The following is a 22,229-nucleotide window of genomic DNA, read 5'->3' on the forward strand; positions in this document are numbered from 1 at the left end:
GTTCATATGAAGAGTGCACCAATATACAAAAAAAATTAGTAGAAACCTCTCTTATTGAACCCCAAAACATATTATACGAACTAGTGCTAGTACAGCAGAAGATTGATATGTAGTCCGGCTACCTTTCCTTCGAAATACAGATTTGGGCCGTTGTTATATACCTTAGACAAAAAAATGTTGTGACAAACAGCGATAAGTGAAATGTGTCCAATCGAACCAAGAGGAGTCACACTCACTAAGACCAGATCTGAATACTTTAATATTTGATCATTGATACCAGGTGACGGAAGCATTCCAAAAAGCTGCTGGTCAGGTGAGTTATCCACGAACCCTGAGGTGGTTTCCCCGCGAAACGAGAGGATTGGCGTTACTTTGGTTAGCTGCGGTCTATTGCTTGAAAGGTGCTAAATCAGCGAGCGCTGGCTTAGTAAAAAAATAAGCAAAGTTACGAGATATTTCTATTTACGCCTGAATCCGATGGCGTTTGAAAGAGCTTCTAAGGTTAACAATGCCTCAGGGCTAAGATTTTGGTATTTTGGGTCTCACTTTTTTGCTACGTCTGCGGTTATGTCAGGTTCAGATATCTTCAGATACCATCTGATAAATTTCGTCAGTAGTAGGAAATAGTAAACTTAAGCTTGGGTTGTCTGCATTTGGCCTTTTTCATTTGAACTCAACCATCCGATGTGAAATTTCAAAGTTTAAGTTTTTGTAACATTTCTCGTGGCCCAACTCACTGTATGTATATATAAACAATTTGTAGGTACATTTCATAAATATTTTTGTCCGACACTAATGTTCACTTTGGTATTCCGTGTTAGTTTGGCTTGAAGCTTATTTAGTTAGCTGCCCAAAAATACTATCATGTTCCTGTAGAGATTGCCTCCAGAGGCCAACCTCCTTTAACCATTCAACATTAAAGTAACTCATCATCACGCATACATATGCATGTACATACAGAGCTTATATTACATTTATGTCAAAAACACAGAACACTTTACATGTTATGTATGTCGACAGACCTCATTTCCGCCTTTTTTTTCTTTTCTTGTATTTTATTTTTTGGTGCAACGAAAATGCAATATTCATGTAGGCAAATTTAATGCCACCCCAAAGCATGAGAAACATTCTCGTTAAAGTAGGAAAGAAAGACAGTTTTCTGAATTTACAGGAATGCGATGGAGTTGCATAGCATGCGAGTTGACGATTTCAAGTATCATACAAACAAAAAAGTATTCACATTTGGTGGAAAAAAACTTGAAAGTAGAAGGGAGAAAAGAGCATTTGCTAAATGTATTTTCCATGTAACTTGAAATTGTGTGTGAAAATATACTATAGGGTGACCCGGAGTATAACTATATAAACATCGTAATTTGTGCATTTACGAAGTTAAAATAAATGATATATGCATTGAGAACATAATTTTTCAAATATTAAAATGTTTCTTCTACTGGCTATGTTATTAAGAAAGAAATTAAAATTTATGAAAATTCGGTTTTATCGAGCGTACTGTGTGAAGGGCTAAAGACGACCTAGTAATCGACCATTGGCCAAATATTAACAGTACGCCGAAATGACCCGCGAGAAGAGACTCGACGCACGCCACCTCTTTGTCCATTTCTAAGCTGCCATCAAGAGTTAACTATATGCCGTAATTTCTAAAATTGGTAAACCAGTATAGACTAATGGAAAAACATTGAAACTCTGCAACGTTTTCGGCTCAAGACTCAACGCGTGGCACAATCCGTGGAATACCCAAATTCATCTGGACTTAAAAAATCTTTAATAATAGAGGAGATAAAAATGTTAACCAGGAAATGCCGAGATCGCTTTCAATCACATCCAAATAATTGGCCTCTACTCTCTCCCCACTGCGTGTCTCTTTTAAGGTGCAAACGAAAACACAGATCAAATTCATCTAAAAAAGATAAATTTGTTCACTAGAAAGGATATATCAGAGGAAATGTACCTTTAATACTTAAATAAACTTCACTTTTTAATTGAACTCAAATATTGGTAAAAGGTAGGCGGCCGCCGTATGTATTGGTGCGAAACTACCATTCGGAATTCAGAGAACGTTGGTTCGAATCTCCGTGAAGAAAAAGTCTTTTCAAATAGCGGTCGCTCCTCGACAGGTAATAGCAAGCCGCCGAGTGTATTTCTGTCATGAAAAATCTTCTGAAAAAAAATATCTGCCTTTTGAAGATGGCTTAAAACTGTAGGTTCATCTTTTTACAGGAACAACTTGAAGCCACACACCACAAATAGGAGGAGGAGCTCGGCCAAACACCCAAAACGAGTCTTGGCGTTAATTATTTATATATTTTATTTTTATTTCATATCCTCATTAGGATGTCCCTTATAAAAACATCCAAACAAATCTTTTTTCTAATTTCGAAATGCATACCCTCTACATTTTTTACTTATGCTATAAGATGCTCAAATATAGAATTTCATATTTCTAGCATAATTACAACCAGTGCCGACCGAGCTTCAAAGTTTGGTAAAAATCGTGTTTTGTCCTGATATTTCGGTCTGCTATAAAATCACTATACATTCAATAAATTAAGTAATATTTAATTAAAATCCTAAAATAATAGCATTCAATCAAGGTAACTTCTCTTTAGAGTAGTTTTTTTACAGTCCAGATACAATTTTTTATTTCAGCAAGAACTGTTTTTCTTCTTCTTCAGCTGTGATAAGTCCGTTTTAAGGGGCTTAGTCATCAAGATCAAATAAACAAATAAATAAAAACAGATACACCATCAAGTAACTCAACAAACTCATTTGATATTCTTCTTAAAAATAAACCGTTTCATAGTTTTAGCATAGTTTCAGTGAAATATTACGCACTTGAACTTAAATGTATGAATGGCAGGTATATTATAAATAATTTTAGTGAAAGGAGATAGGAAGGGACTAAAGCCAATGTGAATTGCGCTTTTATTCATTATTACCTGTAAAGGAACAGTAAGTTGCGCTTTTATGTATCAATTCATTGGCCGATCAGATCACTGTATCTCATATGGCATGCACCACCGCATCGCATTAAGAAGCTTTTTTCAAAAAGAGTGGCTCTTTGCAAGAATCTCCCAGCACCAAAGTTTAATAAATTGATCAAAAGGTGTAAAGCTGGACCTTACTGGTGCTCCAATAGAAGCTCTGGTAATGCTGCCTTCATCCACAAATTGAAATCAAATTAAATTTCCAGTGAAGGTTAACCAACTTGACCTTCAATGCCTTAGGGATTAGAGCTCTACACACCAGGGTGTCGAGCAGCGCGAGTAGCTCTATACTCGCTTGAATTTTGTTCATTACTCAGCTGCTCAAATGATGAATAATTTGTGAAACTAAAAAAACAGGTGCTAAAAAGCCAAAAAATCAAAACAAAGTACCGCTCGAATTATTCGAAAAGAGTCGCTATACTTGAGTTCACGCACGTGTGTGGGTGCTTGTTACTCATACGCCCAGGCTGGTCGTAAGTGTACGACCAAAATCGAGAACTCTAATAGGTATACATTTTTATTTATTTATTTATTCACTTACTAGCTGTTTAACATGTATACGAACCAAAGCGAATAATGCTAGTAGAAATAGTTGGGATGTACCATGACGCACCAAGATTTAAGTGCGTCTGCATTGAATCAAATCCAACTGTTCTTCTTTATTTGCCTTTGCAATCGAATGTAGGCAATTATACAATTTAAATCTAAGGTATTATAATACAATGTTTTTTGCGATCTCTAGCGCTTCCAAGCGATGGTCCACACGTTGTATACTGGTTCACAGCCTTCCTCAACCAAGAAAACCGCTTGCTCCCCATACCTCATCTTTATGGGATCCTGCCTTGCAATTTTAAATAATCTCCAGGAGCCACATTTTAAATGATTCCAGTATGTTCACGCAAAGAATGTTCAACATCAAAAAGCTGCAATTGCAACAGACAGCCAAAAGATTCGCCCCTCAACTCTCACTCCTGCTTCCAGAGAGTACTGCCCAACAAGCCGGAATGCACGAGCAATGGAACAATATTTCTCGTTCTCAGCGTACCGCCGCCGAAGAAGAAATCGGATTCCGGCGAGCTCCAAAAGAAACAGTCGGTACGACGAGGAATGTCATGATGCCGCAGAAAGAAAGGATGCCGCCTATAGAGCCACGCTGCGATCGGGCGCAACGCGAGCCATGTGGTATCGCTACCGAGAGGTAAAAAAGGAGGAAAGACGTATTATCCAAAAGAAGACACGAGAGGTCGAAATACGTGAGTGCGAGGAGCTTGAGATGCTCGCCAATATGAACAACGCCCGAAAATTCGAGCAGAAAGTTCGGCGGCTTACAGGAAGGTTTAAAGAATGGGGCGTTTTCCTGTAAGAACAAACGCGGCGATCTGGTGACTGACATAAAGAGCAATCTTAAATTATGGAGGGAACACTTCTCGAACCTGTTAAATAGTGATAGCTGCGCATTTCACAGAGAATGTGAAGATCCCGATACCCCAATCGTTGACGACGGAATTGTCGTTCCGTTACCCGACCACGACGAGGTGCGAATAGCGATAACGCGGGTAAAGAACAACAAAGCCGCGGGCGCCGACGGACTGCCGGCTGAGCTATTCAAACATGGCGGCGAGGAGCTGGTAAGGTGCATGCATCAGCTTCTATGCAAAATATGGTCGCATGACTGCCGATTGGAATTTAACCCATTACAGCATAACGTTCGATATATCGGACATGAGTTAAATTAAATTTGTATCAAGCAAGTGTGATGTGGAGGTGGCTTAAACGTTGTAATCGAAAGAAAACTATTTCTTCAACAATGGCAACCCTTCATTTGTCGACCCATCGCAAAGAGTTCCCGTTATTTTAAATTTTTCAGTATGGCGGATTGCAAGCAGACTTTTTCGCGTAAAGGGTAAAGTATTTTTTTATATGTTTTTGGTATATTTTTAGCAAAGAATTTTAGTGACAAGTATTTATTAGTGCAGAAGTGTGTTAGTAAACAAAACATAAAAAATTGTGAAGTTTGCTTCATTATCAAACATTTACTGTAGTATTTAGTTGTGGTGTACGATATATCGAACCTTATGCATAGCAGGCTCTAAGTGGTTTGGTTTTTTGCGTTTTCCAGATTGACTGTAGATGAAATTTTGGAGAGCGATGATAGAAATATTAACAATGAAAATATTATTTACGTAGAGCCACCAATCGAACTTGAAGGCCAAGCCACAGATGAGGACAGTGATAAATCGGATGAAGAGCACGATGCTAATTTGAACCATTTAGGACGTAAGTTATTGCGAACTAAGTGCGAACTCCGTCGTTTTCACACAAATAGGGATCTAATCAAGATCAGTGTTTGCACGAGTCCTCTTCGAGTAGTGATAGTGAAGATGATGTACCACTTTCGACTTTAAAGAAAGGGTTACAACCAGCCAAGAAAAGAAGAGTTGACTTATGGAAGAAACAAATCCCAAATTTTTCTTGCACAGAATTCAGCCACAAAGTACCATCAGAAGAAGCTTTTAACTGTAAGACTCCTACAGACTTTTTTAAATTGTTTTTCAATCAGGAATTGATCAAACAAATTGTGGACAAAGTAATATTTACGCTGGGCAGAAGAATAAACAGCTGATGGTTACTGAAGATGAAATTTATGTCATTTTGGGAGGAATGGTACTTTCAGGATACGCTAAGTTACCAAATAAACGACTTTATTTTTCCAGAGACAACGATGTTCCAAAACTTCTTTCCAAAAATATAAGATGTAACAGGTTTGAATCAATACTCCAAAACTTGCACCTCAATGATAATAGCCAAATAGCTGCATCTTCTGACAGACTGTATAAATTGCGCCCGTTACTAGATAGTTTCGGGAATTCTTTCCAAAAGCACTACGGCATAGACGAAAATTATAGTGTCGATGAAAGCATGATTCCATATTAGCCCATTAGGCTTGGATTTAAAAATTGGGCTTTGTGGATATATGGTTACCTTTAGTTTATATATGCAGGAAAAAGTGCTGAGAAAAAAATCTTTGGGCTAGGTGGAGATGTAGTCCTCACCCTTTTCGACATTGCAAGGTTACCATCTAATAATGGGATAAAAATGTATTTCGATAATTTCTTTACATCTTTAAGTTTTTTGAATCACCTCCGAGAAATAGGATTTTATGCAACAGGTACTTTACGAGCCAATCGCACAGAAAATTGTCCTCTGAAAGATGTAAAAATATTTAAGAGTGAAGACCGAGGCTACACCGATTTCAGGACGGCCGACGAAGTATTTGTGTATCGCTGGAAAGATAACAATGTAGTTACGGTCGCAACCAATTTCGAAAACATGACAATGACAACTGCCACGCGGTGGTCACACGTGAATAAAGCAAAAATTGCACTCCCCCAACCGTCTTTAATTTCTAACTATAATAAGTATTTGGGCGGAGTGGATAAATGCGATCAGGCGATTGCAAATTTGCGTACAAGGATGCGGACAAGGAAATGGTGGTGGCCAATTTTTGCCTATTTCGTTGATGTTTCAATTGTAAATGAATGGTTACTTGCGAAAAAAGTTGGCTGTAATAAGGACACTGAGTCCTTGTTTGCATTTAGGAGGCATGTGGCTCGAACTCTGCTTGTGACACACGGAACACCCCCACATCAAGGACGAAAACCAGCTACACCATTGTCCACTACACGGTTTGATTGCCTCAACCATTGGATTGTTCCAATAAATTCCGAACGCCGTTGTGCTAATAAGTGTGGTGGGAAATCAAAATACAAATGCCAAAAATGTGAAGTAGGCCTGCATCCTAAGTGTTTCATGGAGTATCATGTAGAGCCCAATACCTAAATATATTTTATATATAATTACTTTACTTGTATTTCTTCATTTTCAGTAATATTTTAAATAAATTTTGCTAGAAGCATTCGGTTTTTTTTTTATTTCTCATGAGATAGCTTGAGGTGCCGGTATGCATAACGTTCGATAAATCGGACGGCTTGTTTACAACAAACTACAGACAAATGTGTAACTTTTCTTTCACCACTCGATTTATGTGATCTCCATAACCCGAAATTTTCACAGAAATTCATTATACATAAGTATAAGGATAAACTTTATGCAGTAATGGGTTATGTGTGCTCTGCCCAATCCATAAGAAGGGTGCTCCTGCAATCTGTGGCAATTACCGCGGAATTAGTCTTCTTAATATCGCTTATAAGGGTTAAGCGAGCGTATTGTGTGAAAGGCTAAAGCCCACCGTCAACCAACTGATTGGACCTGGAAAGTCTACTATCGACCAAATATTCACAATGCGCCAAATCTTGTAAAAGACTCATGAAAGGAGAATCGACACACACCATCTTTTCGTCGATTTCAAAGCTGCATTCGACAGTACGAAAAGGAGTTATCTGTATGCCGCTATGTCTGAATTTGGTGTCCCCGCAAAACTAATACGGCTATGTAAGATGACGTTGCTCAACACCAGTAGCGCCGTACGAATTAGAAAGGACCTCTCCGAACCGTTTGATACCAAACGAGGTATCAGACAGTGTGACTCACTGTCGAGTGATTTCTTTAACCTGATGTTGGAAAACATCGTACGAGTCGCAGAACTTAATCGCTCAGGCACAATATTTTATAAGAGCGTACAATTGCTCGCGTATGCCGATGATATTGACATCATCAGCCTTAACAACCGGGCTGTTTGTTCTGCCTTCTCCAAACTGGATAAAGAGGCAAAGTGAAGGAGTTTGGTGGTGAACGAGGACGAAACGAAGTAACTCCTAACTTCAATTAAGTAGTCGGCGCACTCGAGTATCGGCATTAGCATTAACACCGATAACAATGTCAGCCTTGAAATCCAAGGTACATAGAATCTCTCTTGCCAACAAGTGCTACTTTGGAATAAGTAGGCAGCTGAGCAGTAAATTCCTTTCTCAACGAACAAAACTAACACTCTACAAGGCTCTCATCATGCCGGCCTAACGAATGGCGTAGAAGCATGGACGATGACAGCATCCGATGAAGCGACGCTTGGAGTGTTCGAGAGAAAGATTCTGGGGAAGATTTTTGGACCTTTGCACGTTGGCAACGGTGAATATCGCAGACGATGGAACGATGAGCTATATGAGCTTTACGACGATATAGACATAGCGCAGGGAATAAATATCCAGCGGCTACGTTGGCTGGGTCATGTCGTCCGAATAGATACAAATGCTCCGGCTCTGAAAGTATTCGATGCGGTACCAGCTGGTGGTAGCATAGGAAGAGGAAGGCCCGTTTGCGTTGGGAAGATCAGGTGGAGAAGGACTTGAATTCACTTGGTGCGTCCAACTGGCACCGGTTAGCACGAGAAAGAAACGACTGGCGCACTTTGTTAAATTCGGCCAAAATCGCGTAAGCGGTTATCACGCCAATTAAGAAGAAGAAGAATCCTCTTCATGTCTGACAATTTCATGACCCATATTTCCATGCCAAATAGCAGAACTGAATATACATAGCCTTTTATGAATCGTATTTCTGGTTGCAGATTGACTTAACTAAATTTATTTACTCCTTCTACAGCAGCATTGTTGATTCTTAAATAGGTATTGTTGTATGTATTTCTTCTGCTAACAACTATGTGTTCAACTTTTCTGATGTTGATTTTGAGTCCGTATAGTTGACTGTGCATTCCTACATTGTCGAGCAGTTTTTGAAGGCTAGCCTTGCTGTCACATAATAGAGTTATCCGAGTATTAATTAATCCTAATTTTAATCAAAATTTCACACTTTTTAAAATTGCATTGGTTTTTAATCATTTTTTGCTGATGGTTTGATGGACGTTTGATGGAAATTTGTGGAATTTTTTTTAGTTTGCAAAGAGGTTTATATATGGTTTTTGCAAGAGGATGAATTATATTTTCGTATGAAAATTATTAAAATTAAATAAGAAACATAAAACTGTCCGAACGTGTGGATAAGTTGTGTTTTATATATTTATTATGTTTGAAGCAATTTAAAAACACCGTTTTAAATTCTTGGTCAACATCCACCGCTGGGCTTGATTAGTTTTTATTTTTGATGGAGCAATGGATGGAAATTAAAGTAATTTTCGTTTTACCAATTAGTATTATACAAATACTCGTATATACAAAAGTACATATTGGCGCATACAACCTTTATTCGGTATTTGACAAAGTTTCTTCTCCAATTTGTGGTTTACATCTTGATGTAGTCTTGCTTATGTCGACTAACGAATTACAGAATGTTTTACGAATATACGTGTTTGAGAAACTTTTTCATGGCAGTAATACATACTAAGCCTTTTCATTCCCTGTCGAGTGGCGATCGCCATTAGAGAAGATTTTTTCTTCTATAATATTATATTACCTTCGGACCGTTCAACTGGTCATTGTGCACGACCTTCTGTGGGCAATGGCAGTCGGCCACATATTTATATGTAACATTATTAATAAGTAACAGTATCACTACAGTAAAAAGATATTCAGATAAATATGCTCATAATTGTATATGTATATGTATATGTGTATACATATACACATATTTGTGAAAATGCACCTGCATCCACGCGTATGTGGAATATTTAATTGGCTAAATTTCACTAAAGTCATACCGGCAAGTCTGCTGCAATTTATTTCGAGGCAAAAATGTTACGTAATTTAAATTGCCATGGTATTTAAAATTTAAGTATTCTGTTACAAACCAGTTGAAATTAAATCCATTGCAAATTGCCAGCATCGTATGTAGGTACGAGTATAGATTTAACTGAGAAGTTAAAATTGAGTGAATATGTAAACAATTGGGTTGAAAAGTATTCGAAGCGGCACCTAGTAAGTAGTAAAAGAATAAACATAAATAAGACATTTTAATATTTTAACTGTGAGTTTATTCTTTACCATACAAACCATTTCAAGATTATTTGTTTTTTCTATATTTTTTATTATCTTTATTTTTTTTGTTTTTTTTTTGTAGCATACAATTATTTGTTTTGAAAGGTTTATCAACAACAAAAATGCATATAAAAAATGAGGAAAGTGTAAAAACAATCTTCTCCTTGAAGAATTAAGAATTAGTATTTCCAGCTGTGCATTCTTGAAACTGAGTCGCTTAGTGGGCGTTCAAAAAGTACAACAATGAAATTATTTGCGAAGATCAATATTTTACTAAACGTAAATTTGCTGATGGTACCATGCGAGGATATGTCAGATGAACGAGTACAGTGTACGCTCTCTTAAGCGGACACCTAAAGGACTAACCAATTTATCCGCTTGTGAGAAAAATATTAAAAGAGTTCATAAAAATGTGTAATAGATGTTTTTTAAACTAAAAAATAATAATTTATACAGTTTATGGTAATCGCTTCTACAGATACCAAACGACTTCCAATAATCCGAACAGTTAGCAAATTAGCTAATGGCTGCACCTAACAGCAGATGAAGTATAGAATCGCTTTACACAATACTAAAACATATAATACTAATACATACATGCGTATATTTATTTTAAGAGTGTGCATTTGTCCTATGGATTATACAAACTGACTTTGACTTTGCACTCTAAGTCTTCCCTCAATAGCTGATACGAGTGTAAAAAAAGTTGTATATACTTCATTTATTGGAAAATAATCAGCCGTCAACGCTTGGAAAGTGGTAAAAATGTTGCTTAGTTGCTTCAGGTGGCACAGCAACCCTGCTGGGAAAACTACTACTGAGCGATTCCATGTCAAGTGATCTATGACTTTGGACATATTCATACATTTTTCTGAAAATTTATTTCTTTGTAGGTTTGCGTTTAAGAAGAAGTAAATTGAAAAAAGTTTGAAAAATATTTAATAATTCTGCGATTTATTAAATGTTGAAAATTTTTTGTATAGAATTTTTAAAAGAGAAATGTCTTATGTTCTTAATGTTCTTATAATTTGTTTTTTTTTTTTTAATTAAAAGTTATAGACTTTTTAACAAATCTTTTTTAAATTTTATTTAATAATAATATTTTAATTCAAAAACAAGATTCTTAAAAATTCTATATCTTAATTTTAGTTCAATAAAAGTATTGTAATTTAAAAAAACAGGTGCTAAAAATTCTATACCTTTTATAAAAAAATTTTGGAGCGAAATTTGGTTTTTCTCATTTTTGAATCATTTTTATACATTTTTTTTTCAAATGTTTGCTTAGCTTTGAAAAATATAAACCATTGAAAAGAACCGAAGATATTTCACTTTAAAGATCGCTATGCCAAATAAATCTCAAAATAATTAATCTTTAAGGTTATTGCTTATTATACTTAAGGCCCCAAATCAACTAATCTGCTTGAAAATTGAACTATTAAACTTCTGCTGGAGAGATAACATTCATTATTCTTCGCATTCTGTTTTAGGCGTTTTGCGAACAAAGAAAAATTCAGCAATTTAGTTTAGCAATCGTGCCACTCGTTTCTTTCTCGTGCCACCCGGCGCCAGTTATACACACCAAATGGAGCCAAGTCTTTCCCTACCTGTTCTTTTTAACGCAGAACAGACCTTCTTTTTCTTCTGCTACCACCAGCTGATAACGCATGGAACGCACGTCCATTCCGCCGACATGACCAAGGCAAGGAAGCCTCTGGATCTTTATTCGCAGCACTATGCCTATGTCATCGTAAAGCTTATACAGCTCATCGTTCTATTGCCTACGGTACTCATTTTCGCACACGTGCAAAAGCCCAAAAATCTTCCGCTGAAACTTTCTCCCAAACACTCAAAGGAAAGATTCATCGTATATTGTCATCGTCCAAGATTCTGTGGCCACAAGACAGGACGGACGTGATAAGATCCTTATAGAGTCTTAATTTTGTTCGTCGGGAAAGGACTTTACTACTCAAATACCGACTTAGTCCAAAGCAGCGCTTGTTGGCAAGAGAGATTCTCCGTTGGATCGGTGTTAATGCTGGGTCGTAAATAAACGAAAACTCTTACAACCTCGAAATCATAACCATCAACGGTGACATGGGTGCCGATGCACCGACTACTTATTTGATGACAAGAGATACTTCGATTTTTCCTCGTTCACAACTAGAACCACATAAATAAGAAACACTTAACCGTTTGCTTGGAAATATTTAAAAGTTAGGACCATTTCCTCACTACGTCCAAGTCGCGGGTCATGAGATACGCTGGGTGACATTTTGATATACATTTGTGGATTTCTTCATTATTCATTTCACTCTCATTCATTCAAATATTCTCAGTGGGTGCCGTATTTTCAGAACTAACACATTTATCTTTGTCAGACAGTTTAAAAAATGGCAGAAGGTAAAGGTCAATTTGAAGCTAAAAATTGTTTATCGGTTCGATTAATAAAGTTCACTTTATTGAATGGAAAAACGGATCTCCAAATTGAGAAAATATTTATCGGCATATAAAAGTCGTATCTACGTTGTTCAGAATGTAGAGATGTGGCCAGCTCTCAGCGAATTTCAAAGAATCAAAACCAACCATACCAGGATTTTGCTTCACTAGGTCAGTAGTTCTTGCAAGGAAGGCACAGACTTATACATGTATTCCAGCGTTTACATATAGTATGCATGTGAGCGAGTATGTAGATACCAACCGTATCTAAGTCAGTCAAAGATAAGATGTGTCGATACCAGTAATGCTTATCGCTTTCAAATGATAGTAGAAATAGAACAAATGGCTGTTTGAATTAACCCAACGAGCATTCTAATTCGATATAAATTTGGAAACGATTTTTGGTGGTCATCTCGGTACCCGGTTCTGATTCTGGCTACACAAAAACCGTTATAATACATCCGCTTTCTTTTATTCAAAATTTAGTGAAAAAGTAGCATTGGTCAGTAAATAGGAAACATTTATTCTTTTTGCTCTTAACCCTTTTAATGGACTCGTATATTGTAACATCTCAATTAGTGCGTGTAAGCTCATAAATATCGCTATAATTGATACTACGGTTAGGGTTATAGCGTTAAGATTATGGCACCTCTAATTTGAGCTTTACGTCTATTACCAGCCAGCTGTTTGAAGTTTTCAAAAAACGGTTGTCAAGGGTTAACATCCTCGCACGTTTTTCTCGGTCTAAATCCCGCCTGGTGTCTATATAGCGTGACGTTGTTGTTATTTGTTGTTTTAACAGTAATGGTAGCCCTGTCAGTGTAGGGCATATCACCGGTCATCTTCGTCTAGCTCATCTAGGGGTAGGTCCAGGAAACATGCTGTTTCGACAGGTTGGGTCCAGAGGGAGAGGGGTGTTAGATGAGTCGGTTTTAAGGGGCATGTGAAGAGGTGGTTAGTGTCGTGCGGGGTACCTTCACATGCCGGACATGTATTTGGAATATCGGGGTCGATTCTGGATATGTAGGAGTTTAACCTGCTACAGTATCCAGAACGTAGTTGTGCCAGTATTACACGAGTCTCACGGGGAAGCTGGAGCTCTTCGTCTGCAATAGGTGTTGGTTTGACTCCGATTACGGCATTCACAGGACGGGAGTTCATGAAGATGGTGACGGTCTCCCGGTGGATGTCGTTTATTGACTGTCTAAATACTGTCCGGTCCAGTAGGTTGCGGTCAGTTTTGTCATTCCCATGGCAGGCGGTTCTACGTTACCGGAATGACTCGGGTTTTTCCCGACCAAGGGCTGCCGCCCCAGTATACTAGCCCTGTCTAGTGAACCGTATATCACCCCGTATGTAGCGTGACGTCGATGCTCTCGCTTATTCTGTTAAGAATGACTTTAGAAAGGACTTTGAGAGTTACACATAGCAACATGATCACCCTCCAATTCCCACACTCGGAGGCAGCGCCTTTCTTCGAAACCTTCACCAATATGCCCAGCATCCAATCAAGAGGTAGCACTTCCTTTTTTGAAATGGAACAGCTGGGACAGCATCTGCGCTGATAATTTTGGATCGGCGTTTCAGCATTTCGGCCCCGTCAGTTTTCTCAGATTTCAAACTTCGTAGAGAAGTTTGAATTTTTGTAACAGTTGGTTCACTAATAGCTTCTAGATTTTTTCTACTACAAGACCAGTAGTTTTTCTAATTTGATGCTTTCCATTTAAATTCAACCGGGCTATTCGGGTCATGTTCTTCGATTTCGATGTAACTTAAATATGTTGCTCTCTGGTCAAAACAATGAGACACGTATTTTTTTGTTCGCCCGAAAAAATTTTTTTTCAAGAGTTATCGGCAATTTTGTTTTTCGCCTCAAACTCGATTTTTTTTAATTATATAAGAAAATTTTTTTTTTAAATGCCCATAACTTAGTCAAAAATGAACCGATTTTAATAATTTTAGGTTCAAAATGATCGTAATTACATACACAAGCGACTTCATGTAGAAACAATTGCAAAAAAGTAGTTGAAATTTTTTTATTTAGCAAAAAAGAAAAAAAAATTAAATTTTTTCGAAATTCAATATTTCAAAAAGTGTATTTTTTTTTTTATAACTTTTTCCAAATCAAAAGGACATCTCAAACTTTAATTGAGCTGCATGCCTAGTAGCTAAAATGAGTTGTTTTTGAGTAATGAATTTTTGAGTAAACACCCTGTTTCGCACTTTTTGTTTTTCGCAAAATAAAAAATTTTCAACTACTTTTTTCCAACTATTTCTATATGAAATCGCTCGTGTAAGTAATGACGATCATTTTGAACCCAAAATTATTAAAATCGGTTCATTTTTGACTAAGTTATGAGCATTTAAAAAAAAAAATCTTATATTATTAAAAAAATCGATTTTGAGCCGAAAAACAAAATTGCCGATAAAGCTAGAAAAAATTTTTTTTTTGGCGAAAAAAAAAATACGTGTCTCATTATTTTGACCAGAGAGCAACATATTTGAGTTACATCGAAATCGAAGAACATGTCCCGAAAAGCCCTTTTGAATTGAAATGGAAAGAATCTATATAAGAAATTTTTTTTTAATTGCTCATAGCTTAGTCAAGCTTAGTCATAGCTTAGGTGGAACAACATCAAGACGCACACCACAAATAGGAGGAGGAGCTCTGCCAAACACCTAACAGAAGTGTACGCGCCAATTATTTATTTTTTTTTAGTCAAAAATAAGCCGATTTGAATGATTCTGGGTTCAAAATAATCGTAATTACTTACATAAGCGATTTCATGGAGAAATAGTTGCAAAAAGTAGTTGAAAATTTTTTCTTTTGCAAAAAACAAAAACTGCGAAACAGGGTGTTTACTCAAAAATTCATTACTCAAAAACAACGCATTTTAGCTACTAGGCATGCAGCTCAATTAAAGTTTGAGATGTCCTTTTGATTTGGAAAAAGTTATAAAAAAAAAAAAATACACTTTTTGAAATATTGAATTTCGAAAAAATTTCAATTTTTTTTCTTTTTTGCTAAATAAAAAAATTTCAACTACTTTTTTGCAATTGTTTCTACATGAAGTCGCTTGTGTATGTAATTACGATCATTTTGAACCCAAAATTATTAAAATCGGTTCATTTTTGACTAAGTTATGGGCATTTAAAAAAAAAAATTTCTTATATAATTAAAAAAAATCGAGTTTGAGGCGAAAAACAAAATTGCCGATAACTCTTGAAAAAAAATTTTTTCGGGCGAACAAAAAAATACGTGTCTCATTATTTTGACCAGAGAGCAACATATTTAAGTTACATCGAAATCGAAGAACATGACCCGAATAGCCCGGTTGAATTTAAATGGAAAGCATCATTTACTATTGAACCTAGAGGAGAAGTTTATCGCTAAATTTTTATATAGAAAAGCGCAATAATTTTTGAGTTGAGCTGTATAATTAAAAGGCTTTGTTTTTACGTCAGTTTATTCATAATGAATTGACTAACTTTAAATTCTATTTGTAGTTCATTTCTACCACTCTTAAAACCAAGTTGGAATATTCGAAATCTCCCCATTATTTGCATTTATGTTCGCTGGTAAGCTTCTGCTGAAAACGGATAAATAAATTTCCATGTGCACATGTAAGTGTATGGAATATGCATCAGATACACTCTGCCAATGTGATAAGTTCAATTTGAGTCAAACATTCCCCCTGCGCCCCCGCCTCCCTTATACAATTCCGCAATCAACACGATATTGAATGAATTAAAGTGGCACATACACATGCACACATGTTTTGGTATCACATTGTAGCTTCCGCTTGTATCCTTTCCTGCTTATCATATCGTACACTATATCTTACTTTTATAAATATATATCCCATTATCTACATGTACACACATTTAAGATACATTTATTCCTGTAATAAATTGATAAGAATATCTAACACCCCTTGAAGTATGTGCATACATGTGTTTGCTTGCCTGTTTGCATACGTACTTTGACAGAGACGCTGATATTCTTCCAAGAATTTATAACTTTTCACTTTGCATTTAACATTCAGCTCTGCCACGCCAGATTCCCTCACCTTACCCTTCTTCCATTCGCTCTGTCCACGCTAAATGCACACACTTTTCAAGCTTCTTGCACCCGAGCATCAAACGTCTGTCGACAGTCAGGAAACGACGGGAAACGGAAGTCATGTCAAAGCGGAAAGGTGAGCACCAGCTGTCTGAATATGTAAGTTGGGAGAATGCAAGTGAGAGTTGAGCTGATGCCGTCAATAGAAGTATTGTAAACGAATGTGAAGGTATTGAATAAAAGTGCTTTGTGGATGAGTTAGTGTGTGTTGAAACGGATGCAGACGATTGACAGGCGGGATATGCTGGCACGTTGGCAAATGCTTGACAGCCCAACAATTTAGCGTGGAGAATGTTGAGAGTTGATTGTTGATCGTGTTTTTAAATTTGCTCCTATGTTGGTGTTGCCTCCAGTTGAGTTTTGAAAAGTTCATTTAAATAAAGCAGTTACAGTAGACGAATAGTTCTATGTTTGACTACTATTCAGTAGACGAATAGTTCTATGTTTGACTACTATTCGGTTTGACGGGGGTTCGATTCTGCCCTGGCATAAAACATCAAGCGACATAAAAAGTGGTTTCTAATAACGATCGTCCCTCGGTCGAGAGACAAACCATTTAGAAACGGCATACATATTTGGACTGCTCCCCTTGCAACTTGAAGGTTTGCATCATAAATTGATGAGGAAACCAAGACAATATGCATATATTTTGTTAACTATCTTTTAAATGGAGGGATAAAAACCTACAAATTGCCAGGGTATTCCACTGTATTTTGAAGTTTTTTTTAACATCCAGGCGAACCCTTTGAATCCTTTGATTTCACCAATGGGCATAACATCGACATCTGTATGAGGAGGAGAAAAAAATGTGTTCAATAATAAATTTTCGAAAAACAATTTTCGCAAATAATCTAAAAAGCACCAGATTTTATATTGTTTTTCAGCTAGTTATAGCCTATACGCAGTTAGGAGATATGGACCCTTAAAACAGCAGATATGAACAAGATAGAAACCTTTAAAATGTGGATATACTGGCGTGTGCTTAAAATTCCCGGAACTAACCACGTTTGCAACATGGAAGTTCTTCGCCAAGTGAACCGAAGTGGGTAGAGTCTTATGACGGTGACTCGAAGGAAAACGTCTTATCTAGGACGAAAACGAAAAACAAAACTGTTGACGAAACGAAAAGTACAAATTGCTACAACTTATTCTGGGAGGAAAAAGCGAAAGAAGCCGAGAGGAAACAGATATCTTGGCTGCGAAATATTAGGCACTGGATGGAAGTCAGCAATATCAGAGTGTTATGGAATGTGCCAAGAGACAGAGATATTCTAAGCCATAAAAGGAACTAAAAACATGGTTTTTAATATTTTATTTATATAATTTTCTCGGTGCGAAATAGAGTTTAAAGAAAACCCAAAATGTTTCTGGAACCGCATCAATTCGAAAATGAGATGTTCTAATATTCCAACCAAAATGAAATTTAATGGCACTTTTTCAGAGAATTTGGCCTACTCCGTAGACCTTTTTGCTGACTTTTTCAAATCCAATTAAAAAAACCCCCAACTATGTATGATTTTTATATTAGAGAACCATTAGACTTTGAGTGGCTGACATTATCCGAACAAGTTATTATTAATTGTATTTCATCTTTACAATCCTCCTTGAAGAGAGACATCGACGGAGTACCTTCTGTTTTACTTAAAAACTGTAGTGTTTCACTTTGTTCATCATTAACATCATCTTCAACATTTCACTATCTACTGGCGCTTTCATTGACCGTTGGAAGTTGGCGTCCATCTCTCCAATCTTCAAAACTTGTAATAAGAATAAAGTAAAAAATTATAAGCATGTATCTAAATTGTCGACTTGCTCCAAACTTTTTGAGAAAGTGATCCAGTAGTATTTGGTATCAAAGGTCAATTGGTCCTTGTCAGCATGGGCTTGTTTGCGGGTGATCTACCATAACAAATTTATCTGTATTTTCTCAGTTTTGTGCCTCTGAGTTTACGAGTAGGTCTCAAGTTGACACTATATACACCAATTTTTCCAAAGCATTTGACACGGTCACGCACAAAATTTCTCTGGAAACTTGAAAATCTAGGCTTCCACTCGACTTTCCTTTTATAGCTGAAATTATACCTGCCTTGTTGAAATTGGAAATACTAAATCCCATACATTCGTATGGCCCTATCATGGATTTACTTTTCATTAAGGTGGAGCCTGGTTTATAAGGTCAAAAAAATCATTTTTTTTTTCATTTTAAACGATTCCTAATATTTTTCAGAATATTCACACAAAGTTACAGAGCCTAATTCTCAATATTTCCGTAGATACAAAGCCAAAGGTAGGCGAGCGTAAGGTAGTTACGCTGTGACCGGACAGCTATAGTACAAACTTTATCTTCTTTTCTTGACTTTTCATTTTTATGATTTCTTTAAATTGGCGTACATGAATGAAACAAAACTAATGAACCTTTTGAAATGAATCATAGCTTGTTCCCTTCAGTATTAAATTCTCTTCTATTTGAACTAATAAAATAGATAAAAAAAATTTGTCAAGATTTTTATACCAAGTTGAATTGAATTTTTTTTTATAGAAAGGCATTTTTTTTCTTTCAAAAAAAGTTGAAATTTTGGAATTTCTCTCAGGTTTCTTAGTTCATTTAGAATAAAAAATCATGATAATTAGAAATCCATTTGAATTTTTTGCTTTAGATAATAATTACGAGCTGTATCTTGTACGCCAGTTGGAAACTCCAGCGTTGCAGCGCTCTACTAATTTCTATGTTAAACATTTTTTTTCAACTTATTTTAACCAGTACAAAAATTTTTTATACTTTTTAAATGTTCATTAAAAGATAGAAAAAACTTTGCAGTGCTAAATTAATTTTTTCCTTAAAAAAAAATCGTAAAGAGATGCAATTTTTAGACCTCATAAGCCCCTTAATGATGTTGGCCGATGTTTCGAGTATTCAAAATATTTACTCAAAGCAGACGATCTGAAATTTTTTATCCTGCTTATCGGATACATTGTTATTACAAGAATCCCCTTTCGTCAACTTATTATGTTTCAAATGTAACTCTTGTCTCAATAAATGAAATTCTGATTTTGGTGTTATTTTTGGCTCGTCTTTTACGTTCATTATCCATATTAACTATATTATTTCGAAGGCATATGCCAATCTAACTTTTTTCGATGCTATGCTAGTGATTTTAGAGACCCATAATAATTTGTTTGTCATGCCAAAAATCGGGTTTGGATTAAAGGAAAAAAAGTAGATCGCAAGAAATTCTAGTAATTTTTTATTAAAACTAAATATTCTCGAGACATTTGCAAACCTCAAAAACATTTTATGTCGATTTTTGCTCTCATCAACATATTTTGCATGAGAATTTGGTAGTTTGATTATTGGGTGAAAAATCATTAAATATCATATTTGTAAGTCAGTATAAAATTTTTATATAAGAAAATAGCTTCGCATAAAAACTATCTGCCGTTCAGAGGCATAGGAGTTTAACTTTACAGAACAATAACAGGATATACTTCACAGACTGGAGGTGAAACTTGACGTAAAGACCAGCCAATGATGTATAGTATGCGTCACTGAGGCATTTCCAATGTTTCACTCATGCACACGAATGTGCATAAAATTCATTTGTACACAGTACAAATTGCGCTAAAAAACGAGATGACAAACGAAATTTTATCTAACATATTCTTTACACAGAATTATGCACTTATTTCAATTGTAAGCCGTGATTCAAACATTCGCAATTTTTTTATAAATGTACATACTTGTGCTTAATATGTATGTATATAGATTTATTGTACATGTGCACGACATCGACGGTATTGATTGCTGGCAAGGCAAGCGTTTCTCTCAAAATCTGATAAGCAGAATATACGGGCTGAAGATGCGCAGACGAAGACAGTCAACAGACAGCGGAAGGAAACAGCAATCAAAGCAGCAACATTAATTTTTTGGCAGATAAGCGAGCGCTCAGCAAGGCAACAGCAGCTAAACAAGGAAGAGCTGGCAATTTGCATATACATGTTTCAGTTTACGTGTATGTGAGCGGTGGCAAATATGACTATTTGGGTGCATACAAATGGCAAATCTGCGTTACTGGCATTTTATGGCTGGATGAATAAACTTTTCGCCAAATAACAATCACTCAAATATAGATGATCATCATTATCGATTTTGTATATTCTTACTTGACTTCTACGGAATTGTTTGTCTTTGGAGACATTTTCATTGTATACACTAAGAAAAGGTATTTACACGATTTTTATAATAAAAAAGTCAAAGGATTTGTTTAAACAGTAAATTCTTAGAAAAAAATCTAAACATAAATTTACATAAATATTACAATTTTACGATTTGGCTAGTCCACGCAAAGTAAAATAAAAAAAACCCCAATTTCTTTTGGGGAATTTAATAGAAAGATGAAACATTTCCATTATAAACAGAATTGAGATTCAAGCATGTGTAGGGTGTTTTTTAAGAGCATTCGTACTTACAGTAAATTCTTAGAGAAAAATCTAAACATAAATTTACATAAATATTACAATTTTACGATTTGGCTAGTCCACGCATAGTAAAATAAAAAAAAACCCAATTTCTTTTGGAGAATCTTAATAGAAAGATGAAACATTTCCATTATAAACCGAATTGAGATTCAAGCATGTGTGGGGTGTTTTTTAAGAGCATTAGAACTTAAAATGATAGTAAAAAACAGAAATATTGTTGGAATTAATTTTTTTTGACGTGATAACGTCTTATAATTCGATTTAGCCGGCTGCACGCACGAAAAAATGTGTCGTTACCTTGCTCATTTGTCGTTACCTTGCTCATTAGTGTTACCTTGCTCATTTGTCGTTACTTTGCTCATTAGTGTTACCATGCTCATTTGTCGTTACCTTGCTCATTTGTCGTTACCTTGCTCATTGCCGTTACCTTGAATGAACTGCAAGCGAAAGCGCGGAACGAACGACAAAGCAAACGAAAGGCAACGTTCGACATCTTGCTCTCTCCTACTTAAGTGAGCGTATATATGTATGTATGTATGTATATGCGCATATGTACATATATAAATTCACGTATTTGTATTTGCATATGACTTCTTATTGATTATTATTAATTTGATTTACTTGAAGAATTTAAAATAAAATCAAGTTTGTTAATAGTATCTGTTGTTTTAATGTTATTATTATTAATTTTTTTATTATATATGAAGGAAAAAATGTATGGTAATATTTACCATAAACCTTATAAGATATGTTGTATACTGATATATGTATATAAACATGAATATACATATACAATTTCGCGCAATTTTCAAAAAGAACAAATCTATATGTAAAGATGCATACAAATCATATGGACATATCAAATATACGAATCTATTCCGTACGCAAGCAAATGTAAGCTAATGTGCTTGAACTGCAAGCGAGAGCGCGGAACGAACGATAAAGAGCACAATCGGTCCCCGCGTTCGGCAACGTTCGACATCTGGCTTTGTCCTACTTGAGTGAGCATATATATGTATGTATATGCGCATATATAGGAATATAAATTCACATACTTGTATTTGCATATGCCTTCTTCCTGTGTGCATGGTAATGAACCATTTCTCTGTTGAGAATAGGACGATGATAGAAAAAGTAGAAAATGAAAGGGAGTGTTTCGAGTGTAAAGTGTCTTGAAAAAAGCAAATCGATAATGGTGCCTCTTAGTCTTGTTGACTTATTAACGTCTGATGCACAATCGAAATTGAAGATATCTTTCATGAATTTGATAAATGTTTCGTCATTTTTCACGTTTGTGTAAATGTA

Source organism: Anastrepha obliqua, chromosome 5 (genome assembly GCF_027943255.1).
Source record: "Anastrepha obliqua isolate idAnaObli1 chromosome 5, idAnaObli1_1.0, whole genome shotgun sequence".
Taxonomy (NCBI): Eukaryota; Metazoa; Arthropoda; class Insecta; order Diptera; family Tephritidae; genus Anastrepha; species Anastrepha obliqua.